Source organism: Hemiscyllium ocellatum, chromosome 4 (genome assembly GCF_020745735.1).
Source record: "Hemiscyllium ocellatum isolate sHemOce1 chromosome 4, sHemOce1.pat.X.cur, whole genome shotgun sequence".
Classification (NCBI taxonomy): Eukaryota; Metazoa; Chordata; class Chondrichthyes; order Orectolobiformes; family Hemiscylliidae; genus Hemiscyllium; species Hemiscyllium ocellatum.
This window is the reverse complement of record NC_083404.1, coordinates 80,478,903-80,495,113: the sequence shown is the minus strand read 5'-3', so window position 1 is coordinate 80,495,113 and position 16,211 is coordinate 80,478,903. Positions and strand designations below refer to the sequence as shown.

The following is a 16,211-nucleotide window of genomic DNA, read 5'->3' as shown; positions in this document are numbered from 1 at the left end:
TATTTGTCCAAATGCCTTTTAAGTGTTGTTAATGTACCTGCCTTAACCACTTCCGCTGGCAGCTTATTTCATATGCTGGATATAGGTTTGCTCGCTGTGCTGGAAGGTTCGTTTTCAGACATTTCATCACCATACTAATTAACATCATAAGTAAGCCTCTGGATGACGCACCCATTATGGCATGGCCCAATTTCTGTTTATGTGTTTAGGTTTCCTTGGTCCTATGCACATAAATAGAAAGCGGGCCATGCCACCAGTGCTTTATCCGGAGGCTCACTAATGATGTTACCTAGTATGGTGATGAAACATCTGAAAACGAACCTTCCAGCTCAGTGAGCAAACCTACATCCAGAACCTCAACCTGAGCAACAAATCTTCTCAAAACTTGTTATTGCACGTGCATAACATTCCCTGTGTAAAAAAAGTTGCCCCTCAGGTTCCCTTTTACACTTTCCCCACTAACCTTAATCTGATATCCTCTAGACCTTGATTCCCCAACCCTGGGAAAAAGACTGAGTACATTCATCCTATGCATGCCTCTCATGATCTTACACACTTCTAGAAGAATACTCCTCCACCTCCTACACTCTAAAGAAAAAGGTCCTGGCTTGTCCAACTTCTCCCTATAACTCAGACCATCTAGTCCTGGCAATATCCTTGCAAATTTATTCTATACTCTTTCCAGTTTAATAACATTCATCCTTTAGCAAGGTGACCAAAACTGACCACAATACTCCAAGTGCAGCCTCGCCAACATCCTGTATAATTACAATATAACTTTCCAACTTTTCTACTCAATGCCCTGACTAGTGAAGACCAGTGTGCCAAAAGCTGCCTTCACTGCCCTGTCTACCTGTGACTCCACTTTCAGAAAACTGTGAACCTGAACTCCAAGATCCATCTGTTCCACTACACTCGTTAAGGCCCTGCCATCCTCCACAAAATTGCTACATTCATTTGACTTTTCAAAATGCAAGACCACACACTTATCTATATTGAACTCCATTTGCCATTTCTCAGCCCACTTCCTCAGCTGATCAAGGCCTGCTGCAATTTCTGAGAACCTTCCTCACTGTCCATTATACTGCCTATTTTAATGTCATCAGCAAGCTTACTAATCATGCCTTGTACATTCTCATCCAAACCATTGATATACATACCAAATAGTAAGAGACCCAGCACTCCACTAGTCACAGGCCTCCTGTCTGATAACCATCCTTTGACTATTACCCTCTGCTTCTTACCATCGAGGCAATTTTGTATCCAATTTGCCAGCCCACTCTTGATTCCATGTGATCTAAATCATTAATATAGATGGCAAATAATTGAAGATCCTTGTGGAACTCCACTATTTACCTGAAAAGACCCTTAACCCTGACTCTTTTTTTCTGTCTATTAACTGATTCTCAACCTAAGATGATACATTACCCTAAAACCATAAGCTTCTATTTTGTATAATGAGCTTTTATGTTGCATCTTATCAATGCCTCTGGAAATCCAAGTATACTTCATCTACTGGTTCCTTTTTATAAACTGTTGTAAACTTAAAGAACGCTAATAAATTTGTCAAACATGATTTCTCTTTTACATCTTATTCCCAGTGATATACATGTTGGCTCTAACATACAGGAACATATTTAAGAAGCTCTCTGTTGTTGGGTTTGATCTCCCCGCCTCTGTCCTTCTTGCCCAGGTCCGCTCTTTCAGTCTGCATCAGAGATGCTGACTTGCTGTCGGATCTTCTCAATCCCATTTCAGGCACTTAACTATATTTTATTATACACACATTGATGCTCTGACAGATAACATTGGAGAACTAACAAAGCTGAAAACTGCATTTGGGACGCAATCATTTTAACTTTTCCCAATAATTTCAATCCAAATTCGGCCTCCTGATTCCTTTCACCTGGGTCCATATATCATATACCTTAAGTATTGTTATCTTTGAAAATTGGATTGTAATTCATTTGTGAATGTTAAAAGTGGAAAATGTCATTTTTTTTTTAGAAGAGGTGCAGCTATAATGCTCTGCTTCATCCATGTCAAAAAGTGTCAGAAACACTTCTTCACCCAAAAGGTTGTGGAAATTGGAAATGCTTCCAGCAAAACAAAACTGTTGAGATAAGGTCTATTGAAAATGTCAAGATGGAAATTACATAGAACATAGAACAGCACAGCACAATATAGGCCTCCGGACCTCGATGTTGTGCCGACCTTTTATTCTACTCTAAGATCAAGCTAACCTACATGTGCTTTATTTTACTATCTTTATTTTACCATGTGCTTGTCCAGCAGTCTCTTAAGTGTCCCTCATGTATCTGTCACTACTACCACTGCTGGCAGTGCAATCCACTCACCCACCACACTCGGTGTAAAGAACCTACCTCTGATATCTCCACATAAATATCCTCCAATCAACTTACAATTATGCCTCCTCATGATAACCATTTCTGCCCTGGGGAAAAGTCTCTGGCTATCCACTCTATCTATGCCTCTCATCATCTTGTACACCTCTATCAAGTCACTTGTTATCCTTCTTTGCTCCAATGAGAAAAGCCCTATCTCCCTCAGCCTTTCCTCATGAGACGTGCCCTCCAGTCCAAGTAACATCCTGGTAAACCTCCTCTGCACCATCTCTAAAGCTTCCACATCTTTCCTATAATGATGCGACCAGAACTGAACACAATATTCCAAGTATGATCTATCCAGGGCTCTGTAGAGCTGCAGCACAACCTCGCAGCTCTTAAACGCAATTCCCTTGTTAATGAAAGCCAACACACCATACCAGGAAACTGTCTTAACAATCCTAACAACTTGGGTGGCAACTTTGAGGAATTTATGGATGTGGATCTGAAGATTCCTTTGTTCCTCCACACTGCCAAGAATTCGGCCTCTAACCTTGTATTCCGTATTCAAATTTGGCCTTCGAAAATTAATCACTTCACACTTTTCCAGGTTGAACTCTGTCTGCCACTTCTCAGGTCAGCTCTGCATTCTGTCACCTTTGTGTCATCGGCAAATGTACTAATTCACTCTTCCACTTCCTCATCCAAGTCATTTGTAAAAATCCCAAAGGGCAGAGGTTCCAGAATGGAACCCTGTGGAACACATTGGTCACTGAGCTCCCAGGCTGAATACTTTCCATCTACTACCACCCTCTGTCTTCTAACAGTAAACTATTAAGAGTCATGGAACCTAGGTGGTGGGTGACTTCAGATACAAATCAGCTGTATCTACCCTCACAGCTGCAATGGTCTGCTTCCTACCCATTGTTGCTCTGAGCAAACTGCCAAAGGCAGGAATTTTTGATGAGGTATATTATTATTTGTAAGAGACATTGACCCCAGATTACTGCTGCCTTGTGCTGATAATTAGAACTCAGGTAACTGGGTGCTTGAAACTATATCCCTCCAGGAATCACCTCAAACTTTGCAGTTAATGATTATCATTAATGGCTGCATCTCTTTTGCAATGCTCCTACTAAACAGAGTCCACTTGCCAAATAATTAGTTGTCTTCTCTCATTCAGTATAAATGTTGGTTCTACCTTTATTTGTATTTTTTGTGAATTGTCTTGATGAGTGCAAGATGAAATGTTTTGATGAAATGTGTCTTTTGTCAATGATACCCAACTTCTGTAGTACCAAATAACTATAAATGGAATTGTTTCTTAAACTGAAAATGATTCTTAATCGATTTTCATTCCAAGGAAGTGAAGGTAAGTTTAGTGAGATGTTTTGTGTTTGTTAAATACTAAATATTTTTAAAGCATTTGTCACAATATTTTTCCATTAAATATTACATGAAGTAGTTAAAGAGGCACAGAGTGTGACAATAATTCTATGCCAAAATCAGTTTATGGAATATAAATTGTGCCTAATAAGAAAAGTTTGTTGGTCTTTTTGGTACAGAATCATTTGTAAAGGTGTTTAAAAAATTCTAAACAGAAGGCACCTGGAATGTAAAAGGTTTTTTGTAAATTGGCTAAACAATAGGAAATTATCTAATTAGCCAATAATGAGTGGAGTCACATTTGATTTGATGAATTGTAAACCAGGATTATTAAAACATGCTGTAAAGAAAAAAATGTAGTGCAACTTGGCCTAAATTTGAATAGAAATAACAATACGGAATTTTCTTGATATCAAATAGCCTCAAGTTGGCTCCAGTTACTCTCACTAATTATGAAAATGGATTGAGATAACCAAAAAGATTCAAGAAGGCTTAAGAGAGATGAATTTACATCACTGATCTTTAATGATAAATTTATTTACAATGCACTTTAGTTTTGAATCAGAATTAAATGTAACTGCTCAAAGTGTCTTGTCTATTCCTAGTTTAGCTCTCTTGAGACTTCAAGCAAAGTTTGGGCAGCTTGCCAGCCAAAAAGACAAGAATGAATCCTCTTAATCAGCTGTAAACCACAAGGAGAAGGCAGTTAGACACCTGAAATAACAATATACAAACACAGCCAAAACCAGCTGTTTACTTAGTAAGATTGTGCATTACAGAGTGATGTCACACCAATTTTGAAGAAAGGACATCCAAGCACAATGGCTAAGATTAATGTCATAAATTTTTCATTTTCCAATTCTGCTAATCTTGTCATCAAGTTGCATGGATACGCGAAAAACAGCTGGACAGGCAATAAACTTCCTGTGAGATTTACTTGCTGAAGTTTTGCACTCTTCCCACAAAATTTGCATTTAATCACATAATTGTTGTAATCCAGAAGGAGGTCATTTGGCCCATTGTGTCTGCACTGGATAATCCATTTTTCCAATGTCTTTTAACATGTAACTTAGTGCTGATTAAAATACTGTGGCTGCAGGCTGTTTTAATCGAAGTCAGTGGAATGTAAAAAGGAGCAAGGTGTAAAATGGGTATTTTTATGGTCGTATCAGCAGTCTGGCTACCAATTTCAGAAAAGGTTACCTCTTAACTGTATGTCCACACTGAGGGGAAGGCCAGACAGATTGGTGAAGGGACAAATGATTTTGGATACAGCAGTGCTTTTTTATAAGTTTCTAATGTATCAGTGTAAACATTGAATTCAAAATTATGTAATTGTTTGCTAGGTGTGAGATGTGTTGGTTAGCAAGATTAGCCACTGGAAATGAGGGATTATAGGGATACAGTAGGGAGTTGAGTCTGGGTGAGATGCTCGGTGGAGGGTCGGTATGAACTCAATGGGCTGAATGACCTGTTTCTACACTGTAGGGATTCTGTAGTTCTATGACTCAGTCTTCACAGCTGCCTGGGGTTGAGAACACAACAGACAGCATAACCCTAAGATCAAAAGATAATCCATTTTTCAACCTTAAGTGGGAAATCTCTTAAATTTAAAGTGTGTTAATCTCATAGCAAGTTTTGAGAAATAAGGGCACAACTGCATGGGTTTCCTCCAGATGCTCCGGTTTCCTCCCACAATCCAAAGATGAGTAGGTTAGATGAATTGGCCATGCTAAATTGCCCGTAGTGTTCAAAGATGTGTAGGTTAGGTGCATTACTCAGGGGTAAATGTAGAATAATAGGGTAAGGGAATGGGTCTGAGTGGGTTATTCTTTGGAGGGGTTGGTGTGGGCTTGTTGGACCCAATAGCATGTTTCCGCACTGTAGGAATTCTATGATTCTATGTGATTTATTCTCTCTTGCTCTCTGTTTGTCTAACTTTCTTTTTTTTTGCCTAAGAAGCTTTCAAACCAATTTAAAATAGAGCTAAAAATAGGACGAGGAAATACTCGAGAACACATTCGTCATCACTACCCAATTATCTGGAAGAGTAGATTGCCAATCTATTATAAAAGTTTCCTGATTAATTGATTTCATTGGAAGAAATTCTTTGAGCAGTAAATGATCCGCCCTATAAACAAGATGAAAAAATAACCCTAGCAATGCCTTCTCCCCCGGTCTTGCTGTAATGGCCTCTTTTGGTCTCTCTTAGAACCTCCATAACTTAAACAAAACATTATTTACTAAAATTACGGAACTGCAGTATCAGTGTCATATTTGAATTTGATTTGTTTCTCCTCCCTCAGGAAATCTCAATGCAAGCTTCACCTGAGCAAGGTGTGCCCCTATTCTGTCCACATTCCAAACCCGACATTGTCTTTGCACACAGTGCAAATAGCGGTTGACTACCTCAGAAACTTCAGTTCCATTGGTGCATTAAATTGGAATATGCCTGAAATTTGCTATTCAATGTTTTTAGCTTCACCACTAGGTGTCAGGATTTCCAAAGATTTAGAATTTTGGGATTCTTTTGAGAAGACCTGATTATGTTTCTGATATGATGCGTGATAATTGCATTGAGTTGAGAATGAATCAGTAACTAAAAATCAATGTTGCATTTGCTAATGGCAATATTATTAGTTACTGTCTAATTTTTGGATGCAGGGACCTGAATTTTACTGTGAGGGTGTCAGGCAGGTCCTCAGTACATACTTGCCAGAGTGTTAGTTGCTTGGTATTTTTAAAAATTGGTTGCCTCATAATTGGCTGGCTTTGGGTAGCCTTATAATTGGCCAGCTTTAATATCCCATTAAAGATAGTGGGTATGCTCTTGCTGCTGACATCTCAATTAAAGACCAGCAATTCTGGAGCTGCAGCACGCAGAGCACCTTGAGAGCCAGGCCAGAAAAAATGCAACAGATCATGGAGACAAGTGCCAGTTGAGATGGATATTGCTGGGATACCATTGTGGTCAGGGAGGGGCTTGGGGAGAGGAGTGGGGTGCGCTTGGCTTCCCTGTCCATGGAGCTGTTCAGGGAGCTGACCTCCCTGTCCACGGTCCCAGCTCTAGGACATTGAGCCTGGTTTGGGCTGCTTTAGTGAAGCTGTTTTTCAGTAGCTGGTGGCCTCCGCCATAGCAGGGGTCACTCCTCCATTGACAAAATGTTGACTGCTATGTAAATTGATACCCATTTGGACCTATAATTCTTGTAATCAGCTGCCCACCTTCTTGCAGCAGGCAGCTGCAATGCCCATTCTGTCCTGGCACTGGTATAATTCCCCAACAGCTGGACCATGCTGACGAACTCATATCATGTGGAAGATGTCTGGTGAAAGTCCCGCCTGTGGAAGATAATTACAAATAAATAGTTTTAGAATAATGTTATTGTTAAACCTGTACCTTCTCACAATTATCTCTTTAAACTATGATTTTCAATTCATCAGTCAAAATGGAAAGCTGAAAATTCAGTTTTTAATAAATAATATTAGTGTATAAAAATTTTCAGGGAAACATCTTTTGTATCTTTTGACTGGGTATAAAATCCTGCTACAACCTCAGCAAATCCAGAATTAATTCTGTCGGGGGGTACAGCCTTGTGTGACGTGAAATTTTAAAACAGGGCAAGCAGTTTTGTCATAACAGACAAAGTAAATGACATTAGTGTCACTTATTGCTAAACGTTCTGATGCTGTACTTAATTTATGCAGTTGAGTTTTGGATGACCCTGTTGTGGAATGCAAGTGATTAGAACAGCCTATTCCAAGAACTGAAGCTTTTAAAAAAAACTTTCATTCTAATCATCACATTTTTCCAACATATTAATTAGAAGCTAATATCAGCTTTAGGTTTTCGGGGGAAATGCAATTTCAGTGAGCTGATGAGTCTTCCACTTATAGTTTTACTTCAGGGCTCCAACTCTGGACAAAAACATGGGTGAACATTTGAGGATAGCAGCGTTAATGTAGAACTGAGCATTCTAAAATTGGGAGGAATTTCCATGGACCTTGTGAAAAAATTAGGAATTACATTTTTAAAAAAATCAGTAGATTTTTGCAATAATTGCTGCCTGCTTTGATGATATAGAAAAATGGTAGGAGGTGTCACAGGAGCTTCCATCTGCTGGATTGCTTGTTCATCTATTAATTAGGATATTACATGGATTCAAATACTGAATAAGGAAAAGAAACATGAAAGAATTGTGTGATATGAAAATATAATAATTTCATACCTTGCAATTGCTATTAATATTGCCTAGACTTTGTGGCATATTTCTGCACTGAGGTGATTATCAAATTGTTATTTCAAGTTTGCTTAGAGTCAATAAGAATCACTATGGCTTCTCACAGTAACAACATTAATATTTCCACCTATACTGATTAAAGAAACAAGTCAGATCAAAAGCCAGGCAGCTTCCTGTTATGGTGAACTAAAGGATAAATATTCAAGTTCAGTGTCTTGTTTAGGCATATCACTTGCCAAAATCCTGAATATAATCATTCCAAACAACTGCAGGTTTTTCAAGATATTTGATGTTGTTCTTTTGTTCAAAGAAAGCCACTCACCAAAAACTATTTGCGTCTGTTAAATTCCATGCACTGAACCAAAAATCTTGAATTACAACAGGATATTGAGCACTACTTCAACAGTTGTGCACTTTGAACCAGAAATTAGCATAAGCATCAACTAACTAAAATGGACCACCCTTGTACAGGAAACCATTATTAAGATTAACTGGGATATCCTGTAAAATTCTGTTGTTGATAAATATATACAAATAATATCCAGTTGAAAATTTGGAAACTCATTTTGTATTTCCAATGTGTCGGTTAATTCTTAAACAAAATGGGAAGCTGAAAATTCAGTTTCTAATAAATAATATCAGGCTATGAAGACATTTAAAAGTTATATTTTCAACAAAGAATTCTTTAACAGGGAAATATCTTTTGTATCTTACTGGTTATAAAATCTTGCTACAATCTCAGCAAACACAGAACTAATTCTGTAAAGAGGAATGCCATATATTGAGGTCATACATTTTTGTATAATGCTCTTGTGATGTGCCTTATGACTTTTGATTACATTATATAAAGTATTGCATGTTGTTGGGGGCATGGTTCAATTGGAAACATTGATAATGAGAATGCAATATTGATTTTTCGTGCCAAATGATTGAGTAGTGGATATTAGTGAACTCACACTCATTCTTTAAAGAAATAATTGAGACTTTTCAGTAATTTTGACTTTGTGTTACTTCTTTGTAGTTTTAGAAATATAAATTAAATATGCAATAAGGGGTAATATTATGACAGAATGTATTTGCTCACTTATTGCGCATGATCAGCATGTTTTGAAAGGAAATAACTATGTCTTCTCTTAGCCTTGGAGTGAGTATCCCAAGTACATTTATCTAAAACTCAATTTAATTGATTTTTTTTTAAATGGTGGCTAGCTATATTGATGAGTGTAGTATGCAATTGATGTGGAATGCAAAGATTTCAGTCAGACCTTTAACAAGGTCCTACGTAGAAGACTGGTTCGAAAGGTAAGAACCTTGGGATCGAAGCCCAGTTGGCAAAATGGATCCGAAATTGGTTGTGAGTGATGGTGAAGGGATGTGTTTTGTGACTGGAAGCCTGTGGCCTGTTGTGTATCACAGGGATCAGTGCGTCCTAGCTACTTGTTGTGTACATTCATGACTCGGATGTGAATATAGAATGTTTGATTAGTAAGTTTGCAGATAATAGAAAAATTGGTGTTGTTGATAGGAGAATGGTCTCAGGCTACAGAATGATATTGATTGGAAGTTAAATTGGACAAATCAATGGCAGATGGAATTTAATCCTGATGCATTCTGGGTGGTCTAATAAGGAAAGGAAATGCACAATGAATAATAGGTCCCTCGGGAGCACCAAGGAACGAAGGTACCGTTGTGCTTGAATCAATAGATTCCTGAATGCTTCAGAAAATATAGACAGCATGGTGAAGAAGACATATAGGATGCTTGCCTTCATTAGTCAGGGCACAGAATACAGGAACAAGGACATGTAAACATGTTGCTACAACTTGATAAAACATTGGTTAGGCCATAGATGGAATACTGTGGGCAGTTCTGGTTTTCACACTAGTGGAAGGACATGATTGTACTGGAATGCAGAGGAAACTCACCAGGATGTTGCCGGAGTGAAAAGTTTCAGTTATGAGGAAAGACTGGAATTGTTTTCCTTAGAGCAGAGCAGGCTGAGGAGAATCTAACTGAGGTATTCAAAATTATGAGAACCACAGACTGGGTAGATTGCAACACTCGCTTCCTCATGGCAGAGCAGACAGCATAAGTGTAAGGCGACGAGCAAGTGGTTTATAAGAGATCTGAGTAAGAAACAAAAATCACCCAGTCAGTGGTAGGTACTGTATATGAAAGATGCTGCCTAAGAGGATGATGTAGGCAGGTACTCTTGCAATATTTAAGCTGCTTCTGAATGAGCACTTAAAGTGCCCAGCATAGTAGGCTATAGACCACAAGCAAATAAACAGGATTAATGTAATTTGGTTGGCATAAATATGGTGAGCTGAAGGGCCTGTTTCTATGCTACAGGATTCTACTCTAAATAACTAAACAATAGGCTTTTGGAGGCTTAAATTGCAAGAAGACATTTACTGTCACACACTTGAATTATACATAAGATACATGCTCTCACACATACAAAGATTAGATACAGGTACAAATTTTACAAATTATGATCAAACTTTTGGTTTGTAAGCTCCTGTCCCACGTGGGACACGTTCGGTTTCTTGAATAGTTTTGATCACTTTGAATTTAAAGTAAACGTCTTACGAAGTTAAACGTTCACCCCAGATTTTGAGGGTTTATATTGTTAACTATTTAGGAGGTTGAGTCTCAAATGAAGTTTGAAAACTGGAATAAGTTAATCCTTTGACTGTTTGATATCTTGCAGCTGTTTGTTGGCAGATTGGTGAAACTGATGGTGCTGATGGCTTTGGTGGGTCTTGTCTGAAAACTGCTCTTTGCTGATCTTTAAAACAGACCAAGATACCACCGCTAACAAACATGTTGCCTTTCCCAAATTCATGTTTTCCAAATAAAGTGTCCTGTTCATGTTATTCCCCATCCTGTGTTGTGGATTAACACCTATGTGGTCCATCTAGTTTACTGTAGATTGGGGAGAAACCATCATGATAAAATATAAAATTGACTATGGTCATACATTAGCATTTTTCACAAGTTGAGGTTCAATCTTCCCTTTTGCCACAGTATGAAGCGTGGAAACAGGCAGTCTGGAAATTTCAGTCTTTTTCTGGTGACCCATCCTGAAACAAAGCGATCTGTGGATGTCCTGGATGGCCGTGAATGTTCATATTTCATGAAGTGGTCAGCTGAGGCTTGATATCATCTGTAGACAATTTCTAAATGTCACATGATTTGAGTCAGTCATCTTAACAGTTTGCTTGGCTATCACCATGGAGATGGTGCTAGAAAAATTGAATGGTCTGAAGGTGGATAAATCACCTGGATCAGATCGACTACACCCCAGAGTTTTAAGGGAGATAGCTGAAGAGATAGCAGAGTTGTTCGTGGTGATCTTTCAGGAATAGCATGAATCAGGGAGGGTCCTAGAAGACTGGAAAATTGTTAACATGACATCCCTGTTTAAAAAGGCAGTAAGGCAAAAGACAGAAAATTACAGACCGATTAGCCTAACCTCGGTTGTAGCTAAGATACTGGAATCCATTGTGAAGAATGAGATTTCTGAATGCTTTGAAGTGTATGGTAAAATAGGGCAAAGTCATATTGGTTTCATCAAGGGGAGGTCATGACTGACAAATGTGTTAGAATTCTTTGAGGAAGAAATAAAAAAGTTAAGCCAAGGAGAGTCAATGGATGTTATCTAACTGGACTTCAAGACAGCCCTTGACAAGGTTTCGCACAGGAGGCTACTGAGTAAGATAAGGGCCCATGGTGTAAGATGCAAGATGCTAGCATGGATAGAAGCTTGGCTGTTTGGCAGAAAGCAGAAAAGAAAGGGTCCTTCTCAGGATTGTAGCCAGTGGTGTTCCGCAAAGCTCAGTGTTGGGCCCAAAACTTTTCACTTTATATATTAACAATCTAGATGAAGGAACTGAGGGCATTCTGGCTAAGCTTGCAGACAATACAATGATGGGTAGAGGAACAGATAGCATTGAGGAGGTGGAGTGGCTGCAGAAGGATTTGGACAGATTAGGAAAGTGGGCAAAGAAGTGGCACACGGAGTACAATATGGGAAAAAGTCAGGTCATGCACTTTGGTAGGAAGAATAGAAGCATGGACTGTTTTCCAAATGGGAAGAAAATTCAGAAATTGGAAGTGAAAAAAGATTTGAGGGTTCTTTCAAGGTAAACTTGCAGATTGAGTCAGTAGTTAGAAAGGAAATGCAATGATGGCATTTATTTTGAGATGACTTGAATATAAAATCAGGGATGTACTTCTGAGACTGTAAAAGGCTCTCATCAGACCATATTTGGTTTATTGAGTGCAGTTTTGGGCCCCATATCTCAGGAAGGCTGCACTGACCCTAGAGCGTGTTCAGAGGAGGTTCACGAGAATAGTCCCAGGAATAAAAAGCTTAACATATGAAGAACGGAGTTTACAAGGGTGGGGGGAGGGGGATCTAACTGAAATATACAGAATTCGGAATGGCTGCATAGAGTAGAAGTTGGAAAGATATTTCTGTTGGTAGGAGAGACTAGGACCCGAGAATACAGCTTCGAAGTAAAGGGAAAACCTTTTAGAATGGAGATAAGGAGAAACTGCTTCAGCCAGAGAGTGATGAATCTGTGAAATTCATTGCCTCAGAAGGCTGTGGAGGCCAGATCATTAAGTATATTTAAGACTGAGATAGTTAGGTTCTTGTGTATCAAGGGGATCAAAGGTTCCGGAGAAAAAGCAGGAGAATTGGGTTGTGAAACTTACTAGCCATGATTGAATGGTAGAGCAGACCCGATGGGCTGAATGGCCTAATTTCTGCACGTGTTTCTTATGGTTTTATGGTGTCAAATTTGTGGAAGTAGTAACTAAAAATTCATAATATACTTGATTCTGATGGTGGTATGGAGCTTTTGGTGGTTTTCAGGTTTTTTTGTGAAACTGTGCATTTTGTTTTATTTTATGCTTCAGTCTAACACTGTAACTGACATCATTTTCCTTTTTACATCTGGGCTGCAGCTGTCTGCTCATACATGCTGCCTGAGGCTGTAGCCTCCTTAACCTTGAGTAAGGCTCTTCCACAACCATAATGTCCTTTTATTTATATCAGTATATTATAGGTTATTAAGCATGGTTCTCCTATGTATTATCTAAGACCCTTCACTTTACATGCCTTTTTTTGTCTAATGTCTTCTCTCAATCCCTCACTGATGGCAATCATATCATTAGCTTTATCATCAGAGTAGAAGTTCTGAGTAGGAGTAAATTGCAGCAGATGTAGGAATCTGTACTGAAAACAACAAATCACAGTGGGTCCGACAGCATCTGTGGAGGGAGAGCAAGCTAACATCTGGAATCGAGATGACTCTTCAAAAGGAGGTCTGAGTGTTCTGTCAGGCTTAAAAGTAGACAAAATCTCCAGAGCTTGGATGAAATGTATCCCAGGCTATTGAGTGAAACAAGGGAGGAAATATTAGGGGTGCTGGCAATAAATTTCAATTTCTCCCTGGCCACAGCAGAAGTGCCAGAAGACTGGAGGACAGCCAATGTGTTACTGGAAGAAATTGAGGCCGAAGCCTGGAAACTGCAGATTGGTCAATTGTGGGGAAACCATTGGTAGCAATTCTGAGGGACAGAATCAATTTACATTTGGAGAGGCAGGGATTTATCAAGAACAGTCTGCTTTGTTTGCTAAGGGGAGGTCTTGTCTGACCAACTTAACTGATTTTTTTCAGAAGTGACCACATGTGTGGGTGACGAGAATTCGATGTTATCAACTTGGACTTCAGTATGGCTTTTGATAAGATCCTGTGTGGGGCAAAGATAGGAGCCCATGGAATCCCAGGAAATTTAATTCGATCAAGAATTGGCTGAGTGACAGAATGCAGCTATTGATGTTAAGGGGTATTTTTGTGAGTGGAAGCCTGTGTCCAGTGGAATTCCATAGGGATCAACATTGTTATTTGTTGCATGTATAAATGAATTTACACTTGAAAGTAGGTTGACAAATAAGTCGATGGATGGTTATGGTTATGGAAAAGGGCCTTGTTTACAAGTTACATTTCTTAATTGGACTAAAGTAAATTTTGATGGTATGAGACAGGAACTTCCAAGAGTTGATTGGAGTAAAGTGTGAGTAAAGGGACAATTGGCAGGTAGAAAGCTTTTAAAAGTGAGATAATGAGAGTCCAGAGGCATTATGTTCCTGTTAGAGTGTAGAGTAAGGCTTATAAGAGTAGGTAACAATGAATGAATAAAGACATTGAGGCTCTCGTCAAGAATAAAAAGGAATCATATATTCAGTGCAGACAACTAGGATCAAGTGAATGTCTTGAAAAATGCCAGGGGTGGAGGGACGTTCTTAAGAGGGAAATTGGAGGGCAAAAAGGGGATATGAGATTGCCTAGGCTGATAAGATTAAGGATAATCCTATGTGTTTCTACAAGTACATTAAGAGCAAAAGAACAACTAGGGAGAGAATAGGGCCCCTTAAAGATCGACAAGGTTGTCTATGTGTGGAATGGGACAAATACTAAATGAATATTTTGTGCCAACTTTACTGTGGAGAAGGAAACAGAGGCTAGTGAACTCGAAATAAATATTGATGTCTTGAAAACAGTCCACGTTACAGAAGAGGTAGTGCTGGAGGTCTTAAAAAAACAAAGAAAGTGAATAAATCTCTAGGACCTGGTCCAATGTGTCCCACAGTATTGTGGGAAGTTAGGGAAGAAATGGTGGGGCCCCAGCAGAGATATTAGTATCATCTATAGCCACTGTTGAGGTGACAGAGAACTGGAGGGTAGCTAATGTTATGCTTTTATTTAAGAAAGGCTGTAAAGAGAAGATTGGGAACTATAGACCTCTGAGCCTGCCGTCAGTGGTGGGTAAGTTGTTGGAGGGGATTCTGAGAGATACATTCATTTGGAGAGGCAAGGACTGATTAGGGATAGTCAGCATGGCTTTGTACATGGGAAATCACGTTTCACAAGCTTGGTTGAGTTTTTTGAGAATGCAACCAAAAAACTTGATGAGGGCAGAGTGGTTGACATTATTTTCTTGGATTTTAGTAAAGTCTTTGACAAGGTTTCACATGGTAGACTAATTATTAAAGTTAGGTCACATGGGGATTCAGAGAGAGCTTGCCAATTGGATACAAAACTGCCTTTATGGTAGAAGATAGAGGATGGTGGTGGAGGGTTGTTCTTCAGACTAGAGGCCTGTGGCCAGTGGTGATCAGCAGGGATTGTCGCTGGGTCCATTTTTGTTTGTCATTCATTTAAAGTATGTTTGTGGATGACACCAAAACTAGTTGTATTGTCAACAGTGAAGAAGGTTTTCTAAAACTTCAAAGCATTCTTGACCAATTGGGTCAATGGGCTGAGAAGCAGATGGAATTTAATTTGGATAAAGGTGAGGTATTGCATTTTGATAAAACAAATGAGGTGCGTCTTGTACAATTAGTGGTAAAGCACTATGTAGTGTTGTCAAACAGACAGACCAAGGAATTCAGGTATATAGTTCTTTCAAGATTATGTCACATATACAAAGTGTTTAAGAAGATGTTTAGCATGCTTGCCTCATTGCTCAGAGCATTGAGTATAGGAATTGGGACATCATGTTGAAGTTGTACAGGGCATTGGTGAGGCCACTTTTGGAATCCTGTGTGTAGTTCTAGTCATCCTGCTATAAAAAGGATATTATTAAACTGGAAAGATTTCCCAGGATGTTGCCGGGATTGAAGGGTTTGAGTTATAAGGATAGGCTGAGACTTCTTTCAATGGAGTACAAGAGATTGAGGGGTGACTTTATAGCGATTTATAAATCACAAGTGTCATAGATCAGGTGAGTACAATGGTCTTTTTCCCAGGGTGGGAGAGTTCAAAGTTAGGGGTCATATTTTTAAGGTGAGGGGAGAAAGATTGAAATGGGACCTGAGGAGCAATCTTTTCACACCATGGGTGGTTCGTGTGTGGAATGAACTGCCAGAGAAAGTGGTAGATGTGGGTACAGTTACAACATTTAAAATACATTTGGAGAGGTATACAAATAATAAAGGTTTGGAAGGAAATGGACCAAATGCAGGCAAGTGGGACCAATTTAGTTTAGGAAACTTGGGTGGCATGGATGAGTTGGACTGAAGGACTGTTTCTTTGCTGGAAGACTCTATGACCCTACACCAAAATGTGAAGTGATAAATCATGCGATAGTCTTACATTACAGAAGGATGCAGTTAAAAAAGATAAATGGGAGAAACAAAAAACAATGCATTTCGTGAACGTAT

General features: G+C 39.0%; 1 protein-coding gene across 2 annotated transcripts in view; it reads left to right on the top strand.

Moving 5' to 3' along the window:
- The window catches only part of LOC132815428 (chloride channel protein C-like), a 126,781-nt gene that overhangs the window by 43,343 nt on the left and 67,227 nt on the right, over positions 1-16,211 (top strand). The gene's annotated exons all lie outside the window — the stretch shown is intronic.